Source organism: Bison bison, unplaced genomic scaffold (genome assembly GCF_000754665.1).
Source record: "Bison bison bison isolate TAMUID 2011002044 unplaced genomic scaffold, Bison_UMD1.0 scf7180017864113, whole genome shotgun sequence".
In the NCBI taxonomy this organism is placed as follows: Eukaryota; Metazoa; Chordata; class Mammalia; order Artiodactyla; family Bovidae; genus Bison; species Bison bison.
In genome coordinates this window covers 86,078-94,485 of record NW_011494685.1, presented here as the reverse complement: position 1 = coordinate 94,485, position 8,408 = coordinate 86,078, and the positions used below count along the sequence as shown (strand labels likewise).

General features: G+C 55.4%; 1 pseudogene; it reads left to right on the top strand.

The window, feature by feature from the left end:
* Positions 1-8,094: 8,094 nt before the first annotated feature.
* Positions 8,095-8,408, top strand: part of LOC104988018 — a 1,498-nt pseudogene continuing 1,184 nt past the window's right edge.

Sequence of the window (8,408 nt, the reverse complement as noted above, 5' to 3'; positions counted from 1 at the left end):
TAAACCCCGGTGGAAAGACCCAGTATGACTGGATACCCGCCAATGTGGCTGGGAGAGGGTGGCCTGCACAGGTGCTGTGGCCAGGTGGACTCACCTCCAAAGACTCCCCAATGCCCGCTTCCCCCTCCCCACTGCCCTGGCTTCATGGCACCCTGCAGAGGAAGGCAGGGGCTGTCCGGTCACAGCGGGGCCTGTGGTTGGTGTGCCAAAGGCTCTGCAGGCAGCCAGGTGCAGAGGCCGAACCACAGGGTCCTCAGTGACCTGAGGAGGACTTCCACGGCACCCGTCTCTACAGCAGGAGCGGCAGTGGCTCCGACTTTGTAGGGTTCCAACGCCATGAAACTTGCTTGACTTGGTGCCTGTGAAGCACCTACCAAGTGTCTGGCACACAGTAGGCATTCAGTGACTGTCAGCGGCCACTTTCTCTGGGGGCCCACATTGCACTGCCTTCCTCTGGCTCTCAAGGGTCATTATGAACAGACCCACGGGGTCCTCCACCTTCCATGGGGTCCGGGGAAAGCAAGCAGAGATGGGGGTTTGTGTGGAAGTTTATAACTGTTGAGCTCCCCCCACCAAGGAGAATGATAACTGTGCTTTGTCAGCTTCAGGCTCTTCCAGCCGCTGAGACCTCTCCATCTGGTGCCTGGGAAATGGCAGCCACCGCTAGCGCAGCCTTGAAAGCAGTCACTTGTTTGGTGAGCACCGTTACTCAGAAGATAGGGCTCCAGAGGTAAGACTGGGTCACGGATGTGCACCTGTCCACCCAGTCATCCTTCCAACCAGGCACTCATCTCTTTACCCACCTGCCCATCCACCCATCCACGCACCTATGTGACCTCTCGTCCACCCTCTATCCATCTTCCATCCATCTAACTCTTCACCTACCTACCCAACCCATCCAGCCATCTTTCCATTCATTCACCACACCACCGACCTGCCCCAGCTATCCAGCCACCCATCCATCCATCCATCCGTCCACCCACCCACCTGTCCATCCATCTGTTCATCTGTCCACCTGTCCTTCCACTCATCCATCCATCCACTCAAACATCCATACATCCACTCACTCATCCCTCCACTCACTCATCCGTTCACCCAACTCATCCAGACATTTTTCACCCACCTAACTGATCCACCCTTCTAGTCATTCTCCATTCATCCATCCACCTGTCAGGCCCGTTTATCCATCTACACGCTTGACCACCCACTGGTATATGTACCTATCTCCTCACTCATGGGTTCATGCATCTCCTCATCCATCTCTCTGCTCAGCAGCTTATTCCCTCATCTTTGTCTGAGCAGCAGACATTTACTGGGTGCCTGCTCTGTTCCAGGCCTTCCCAGTCTCTCTGGACTTCTGAGATTGGCCAGAGATGGGGCCAAGGCAAAGCCAACTCTCACACAAGGTGGAAAAGCACCTTCTGGTCCTGACAGAGGAAGCCCAGGACCACAGAATCTAAAAGGGCCTCAGGGAAGTGGCGGGCTTCCACTGGTTCCTGACCAATGGATCTCCAGCATTCCCATTTGCTGTGATCTGGAGACTGGACCACATAGGGTGAGGGTCACCACAGGAACATCTGTAAGGAGCCTCTTGCAGTATCTATATAGGAACGCCTGGTCAGGAGGGGCCTGTGGGCAAGGAGTGGGTGGATGGCTTTGATCACTCAGGAGGTAGAATGCACAGGACCTGGGGAAGGAGTGGATTTGGGGGCTGAAGGGGAGGGAGTTGCTGGGGTGATTGGGGAAATGGTTGGACTGCCCAGTGACCCCATAGGGTGCAGGGGGTGAGAGGAGAGAAGGAGACTGAGGACGGGGGAGTAGGGGGAAGGGGGTAAGCTTTGGAGAAGAGGAGGAGCATGTGGGCTCCAAGGTGCTGGGAGGATGTGGGGGTGGTGGGCTCGGGGTTGGGAGTCTCTGCCAGAGGCCTAAGGGAGGCCCAGGACTGAGGGCCCCTGTAAGATTAGCACAGCAGGAGCCCCAAGTGTGCTCTTTGGAGTAGGGAGCTGCTCCCTGGCCTGCCAGTGCACAGGTGGAAAGACTGGGATTGGTGGTTGGAAACTGGGCAGGTTTCCTGGAAGCGGGGAGGGTCCAGGGATAGCCAAGCACCAGCCAAGCTCATCACCAGCACACAGAAGGCCTCTTCTCAGGCCTCACAGGGGCCTCATAGGGGCCCGGCCCTGAAGGCCTGCACAGTGTTGACCCCAAATGTTTTGATGTCTGGGGAAGGGGAAGGACTGTGTCTGGGAAACATGGGAAGGCACAGGAGATGGCTGTCATCTCCCCAGACTGTGAAGGCAGAGGTGTTGGGCCCCTAGCCCCCTGCCTCCTGGCCAGGTCAGCTCTCGGCTCTCCCCAGCCAGCCTCAGCCTGCTTACTGGACCCTGAGGTGCCAGCATGCCCTCCCCACACCATGGACACCCCTCCCCCACCTCTGCACCCTGAGCTGCCCTGTCTCCCTGTGGTGAACCTGCCAAGCCTGGCCCACACTGCTCACTCCCTGTGTGGCTGAGTGAGGGCGCCCTTCTCAGAGCCTCAGTCTCCCCACCTGCAGATGAAGGGTTGCATTTTTCAAGCCCTTGTGCTGAGTCTGATAGATAGTGATTGGATTAGAAAAGAGGGTGAGGCGACCGCAGGGTGTCCTGAGAAAGTGTTCTGTGATGGGTTAGTGGTGTCTGCCTTGGTCATGGACTGGGGAGGAGGTGTTCGTAGGCCACATGCTGGCTTTCCCTGAGACGAGTGCTTTGTAAGGATTCTTCCTGTTGACCATGGACTTGTAAGGACTTGACCATGAGGTAGTGAGTGCTGCTTCCCTGGATGCCCCAAGCAGGGCCTGAATGGCCATAGATCAGGGGGTGCTGGCGAGGCTCTTGCCTCTGCTTTTGTTTGCTGAGAGATGGGCTATTTGTGTCATTACCACGTGGAATTTCAGGGACCCTGAGCACTGAGGATAGGAATACAGTGTTGTGTCCACAATCTGGCCTTGGGGACTGGAGGAGATAAGGAGATGGGCAGTTGAGTTCTCTTCTACCCTCGACACTAGGTAGTCACTCCTGAAAGGCTATGTGACCCTGGGTAAATGACTCAAGCTTTCTGAGATTCAGTTTCCTCACCCAGGAAGTCATCAGAAGGGATTACAGGAGCTATTTGAGCTCTTAATGCCTGGTAGGTAGTAAGCACCGAAAAAGTACCGATCACTCTGTTCACACCTAAGAAGGGGTCCTGCCACCTGAAAGGGGGACATTGAGTTTCTCCTCAGTGGCCCCTCCGTCAGTGCTTTCTTGGCTTTGTGCCGGGGACCAGCCCCGGCTGACCCAGGGAATTCGAAGCGGGGACGGCGTTGGCGAGGATCAGGAAACAACTGCTTAATTAAACGTTTATTAAGGATATAAAGAGTGGTGAAATAAGGATAGCTCAGCGAAGAAATTCAGTGAAGAAAAGAGGCTGAATAAAATTCTAAAGCAGGGAATTTACGTCACCTACGAAGGCCGCAGGCATCCTCCCGTTCTCCCGAAGGAGAGGAGACACTAAGGCTTCCCCGGTCAGATCTTAGAAGCCCAGGCAAAATTAGTAGGCTTGACGAGCTTCCCTGCCTCAGAGGAAAAGTTCAGCTAGAAGGTGAAAGAAAGAACGACATGGGGAGACCAAATTCCGGTGAACAAAAAGAGCATACTTTATTTTCCAAAGTAGTTTTATACCTTAAGTTGTGCATAGAGGATAATGGGGGAAGGGGTAGAGTCATGCAAAGGCAGCAGTTCCTGACCCTTATCGAAGCCAGGCTTTCAAACATATCATATGCAAAAGTTTAGGTGATTTGCATCATCTTCTGGCCCGGAGGCCTGTTAACATTTTAAGAAACTTATTTTTCTCTAAAGGTGATTATTCTAAAGTCAGGCGCCAGCCTCCAAAAAGCATTAGATAAAGTTGCATTCCTACAGAGCAAAGGTGTGATGGGCTATAACAAGAAAAAGAATTAACTCAAGGGTCCCAGGTTACAAACATTAAAGCTACTACTTACACCAATTATATTAATCAATACACTGCCAGGGACACAGCAGATAAGGGATATGGAAACTTAGCAGCAAACATTGGCCCGACAAGTGAAAATCCCTTCACCAATACAATTTCTAATCAATCTTTTAACTGCTCAAAGGAATCTGTATTTAGACAGTTTAGAACATCTCATGCCTCTCATAGTTGGGAGGCTCTGAGTAATCACGTGTGGCCGGAAAAACCTATTCAGGCAGGCTAGAGGACTTCCAAAGGAATTTGTAGGTTGAAACACTCACATCCAGGAATTATTAACTGGAGCTGTAAGCTAACTTTTTTTTCAGAGAGAGGTAGTGGGGAACAGCCCCCTGTAAAGTCAGAGGTGTAGGTGAAAGCACAAAGCAGAAAGTAGGCAGACTCTGGTTTTGGGGGTAGATTGCTCGAGAATTTCCAGGGAGACTCCTGAGGCTTGATCTCGCCTTTGCGTATGCCAAGCCTCCTTCCTCATGACCTTTGCCAGGGGCGGAGCTCGCTCCCCACAGCTTTGCCCTGGTCTCTTCTCGATGTTGCAGAAACCTGAAGCCCAGAGCCTCAGGGGACCTGGCATAGGGTGGCCCACTCCACTCGGAGGCTCCTCCTGAAGCCCCAGCCACAGTTGTGTGTTAGCTACCTGCCTAAAAGCTTGCATCCCAGTCCCTGCTGGGGCACTGAGCCTGCTGGGTGCCAGAGGCTCTGTGCGTGGGTGCTGTGGCTGGAGGGTGTGCCAGTTCTGGAGACGCTGGGCTCGGGACAGGTTTGCCACCCCTTGGGGCTCTCTGGGTCCAGCCCACTGGGTGTGCCTCACACCCCATCTCCACTGCTGTAGTCACCTGGCCTGGCTCAGGTGGGAGATCCCAGTGCCTGTCTCCCCTTCCCCTCCTAGCAACACCTGGGAACCCTGCCAGCCAACCTGGGCTTCTGACTGCTGTGGTGTCACTACTTATTGTCTTTATCATGTATCTCAACGTGGCCCAGGAAGTGTTTTGTGACCTGGGACAAGTCTCAGCCTCAGTTTTCCCATCTATAAAATGGAGACCTAGCCTCCTTGCCTGCTAAGGCCTTTTCCAGCAAAGCAAATTTAGCTTCCTGTCTGTTTAAACTAACCATATGCGTGTGTTGAGCAGGAGCCAGACAGGCCTGTACATCCGTGGTTAAGGATATTGTCCCCCTTTTCTCTTTTCTGGCCATGCCCTGCAACTTTTGGGGTCTTAGTTCCCCGACTAGGGATGGGATCCAACCCAGGCCCCCTGCAGTGGAAGTGCAGAATCCTAACCATTAGACCACCAGGGATGTCCCCCACATTTCTTAAACTGAGTCCTTAAAGACCACAGAGCCCTGCAACCTTGCCTTGGGTGTATGGAGGGTCCCTAGATGTTTGGCAGGTTTGTGGTGCTGGGGCTCCTACTGTGGGTCCTCTTCTCAGCCTTCCTTTGTGGTGGTGTGTTCACCAAGAGCTGCAAGGGCTCCCCACACCCCTGGCATCTCATGCACGCATGTACATGCACACAGAGCTGTCTGCTGTGTCTCTGCTCCTTGGCTTCCAGGGGCCTTTGCCCAGGTGACTTCACTCTAAGTACCAGTTTCCAGCTCTGAGAAGTGAGGTAGTGGCTGTGAATGTAACCTGTTGATTTTCTCTATAGTTTTAGGAGGAACATCAATAGAAGAGGTCTGGGTGGGGCATAGGCACTCACCCCAGGCAGAGACACCAGTGGTCGCTGTGACACCCGCCACCTGCCTGGGAGTTGCCCAGCTGCTGGGAATAGCCGTGCCAGTCTGGGCTCTCCTGGCTTTGATTTTTTCGATTCTGTCCCTGATGCAGGCCTCAAGCAGCTCAGAGCCTCATGTGGAGCAGCTGTGACCACCTGGACGTCCTGCAAGTCCTCCTGGCCACACAGACGCCCCGCCCCTCCTCCGCGCCCCCCACCGCCCCTGCAATCCGGTGGCATGCTTCCAGCATCTGAGTGTCCCACCCTAGTCACCTCTGCTTGGAAGGCCCAGGAATCTCGTGCTAGGCTATCTTCCAGGCACAGTCCCTGAGGCACCCCCACCGCTGGCTCCTTGCCTCCTGGCCCAGGCAGAAGCAGCATCCACCATTACAGCCTCAGGCCTCAGCTCCTCAGACCCAGGGTGAGGTGGTCAGCTGTAGGGGAGAACAGCAGTGTGAGGAGAGGCCACTGTAGAGCCTGGGGTCCCCACAGTGGAAGACGTTGTTAGATAGAAGTAGTTCTGAGTTCAGCTCTCCTTCTTAGTGGTTATGTGATTTGGGGGAAGTCACTTGACCAATCTGAAACTCCATCCAGAGAGTAGAAATAGCCACAGTAGGTACCTCCTTGGACTGCTGAGTCCTCCCTGGACTACCTCCTTGGACCCAGGAGTGTTTGCTGACAGGTCTGGACTGCTCTCCCTGTGGATGGATGAGCAGGGAGCATTGTGTACCTGCCAGACCTGGGGATCCAGTGACACTGGCAATGAGACGGACCCTGGGAGGGGTCTACAGCCTGGCAGGTCAAGTGGGCTCCACCCTCCTTCTCCCAGGTGTTTGCAGCAAAGGTCAGAGGCGGTGCCCTCTGTGTGGCTCTGGCTGTACCCTATCCCACACCAGGGCTGATCTCAGCTCTGCCACCTCCTGGCTGTCACCTCCATTCCCTTTCTCCTGGTCCAGTTGCCCTGGAACCTTCTCTGTGGCCTCAGTGTCTGAGTGCCCTCAAGTGCTCCCAGGCTCGTCTGGCTCTGATCTCATGATACAACTGGTTTGGGTTTGGGGGTGTGGCATGGGGTCCATCATTGCCCTGCCATGTTGTTCTGGCTTGCTGCCCTACACAGACAGCCATGTGGCCTCAATGCCCACCCATGGGGCCAAGTGGAGCTGGGGTCTCATGTATACAGATGCTATGCCAGAGCCAGCAGGGGCCCAGGGATGGGTAGCTGCTTGCGCGTCTGGGGCCTGGATGCTTGCCCCCAGCAGTGAGAATGGGGTTTGTCTGGCTGCAGGAACAGTGCCGTGGGTTATGGCCTGGAAGCACCTAGTGTGCAAGTGTGTGTGCCAGCCAGGTGCTATGCTGAGTGGGTGGAGGAAGAGGACTCTTCTGAGTGCTCCCCACATGCTCTCATTTAGAGCTGAGGAAGGCAGGGGTGGCAGAAGCCCCCAGGCTTAGGTCAGCAATCAGTGACCCCCCTGGAGGCTGACTCATGGACCCCCTTCTATCCACCTCTGGTGATGGGGAGGCCACAGGCCTAGCATATGGGCAGTGAAAATAGGCATCTGGGGGAGAGTGTGAGTGTCAGGAGGGTGGTGGCCCCAGCTTTGGATGTCCTTCAGTCTGAGGCCCAGGCCGCAAGAGTGAAACTGCCGTGAACCAACAGCAAACCCCTGTGCTCAGGGAGCTGGTGGTCTTGTGCTGGGATGGCTTGTGCAGCCCCGAGCAAGCTGTTGCTGTGGTTACTCATACTGAGGTCAGAGGGGTATGTGTGGGATTCCAGTGGGGTTCTGGGGGGGGGTGCACAGTTTTCTCAGGTGCAAGGAGGCCCTGGAGATGCCCCCGAGGCATCACAGCCAGGGGCTGAGAGGAGGGTGTCCAGGTGGGCCCAGGGACAAGCAAGGGTGAGGCTGGAGACCAGATGGACTGACTCCTGGGGGCTTCCGTGGGCACTGGCACCAGGGTGGGAGCAGGAAAGCCAGTATGGTGTCTTTCATGCTGGTCTTCATGGGTGATTTCAAGGACTCAGGCCGGGAGGGTAGAAAAAAGGAGCTGGATCCTGAATCCTGAACATATTGGAAAGCAGAGCCCTGGGTGGGAGAAAGGGGAAATGAGGAAGAACCAGGGTTCTCCTCTGGAGCAGCCAGAAGGCTGGAGGCAGGCGAGGAACTGGCTGAGGTGGGAGAGAGGACTGGGAGCTGGCTGTGGGTGAGTCTGGGTCTCCACAGCCAGGGCTGGGCTGGGGCAGAGGCAACGGCGGGCAGGCTCCAGTCAGCACAACCAACACCCCCGCCAATCCTCTCTGTTGCAGAGTTGCCCAGCCCTGAGCCAGTCTGGGGGTGAGTGGGGTCCTGCTGCCCCTACCTCCTGGATGACTGTTTCCGGCCGCACAAACCCCTACAGCATTATGTCTACAGAGGACGGGCTGCACCTGCTCACTGCGTCGGGTGCCAACCGCTTCGGCAATGGCAAGGTGCACACGCAGTACAGGTGCAGGAATCACTTTGTCAAGAAGAGTGGCCGGTGCAACATCGAGCTTGCCAACACGTCCGTTACCTGGCGGGCATGCTCACCACATGCATGGACATCTGCTGGCACTCCATGCTGCTCATCTTCTCACTGGTCTTCCTCACCTCCTGGTTGCTGTTTGGCATCATCTTCAGCATCATTGCTGTCGCCCATGGG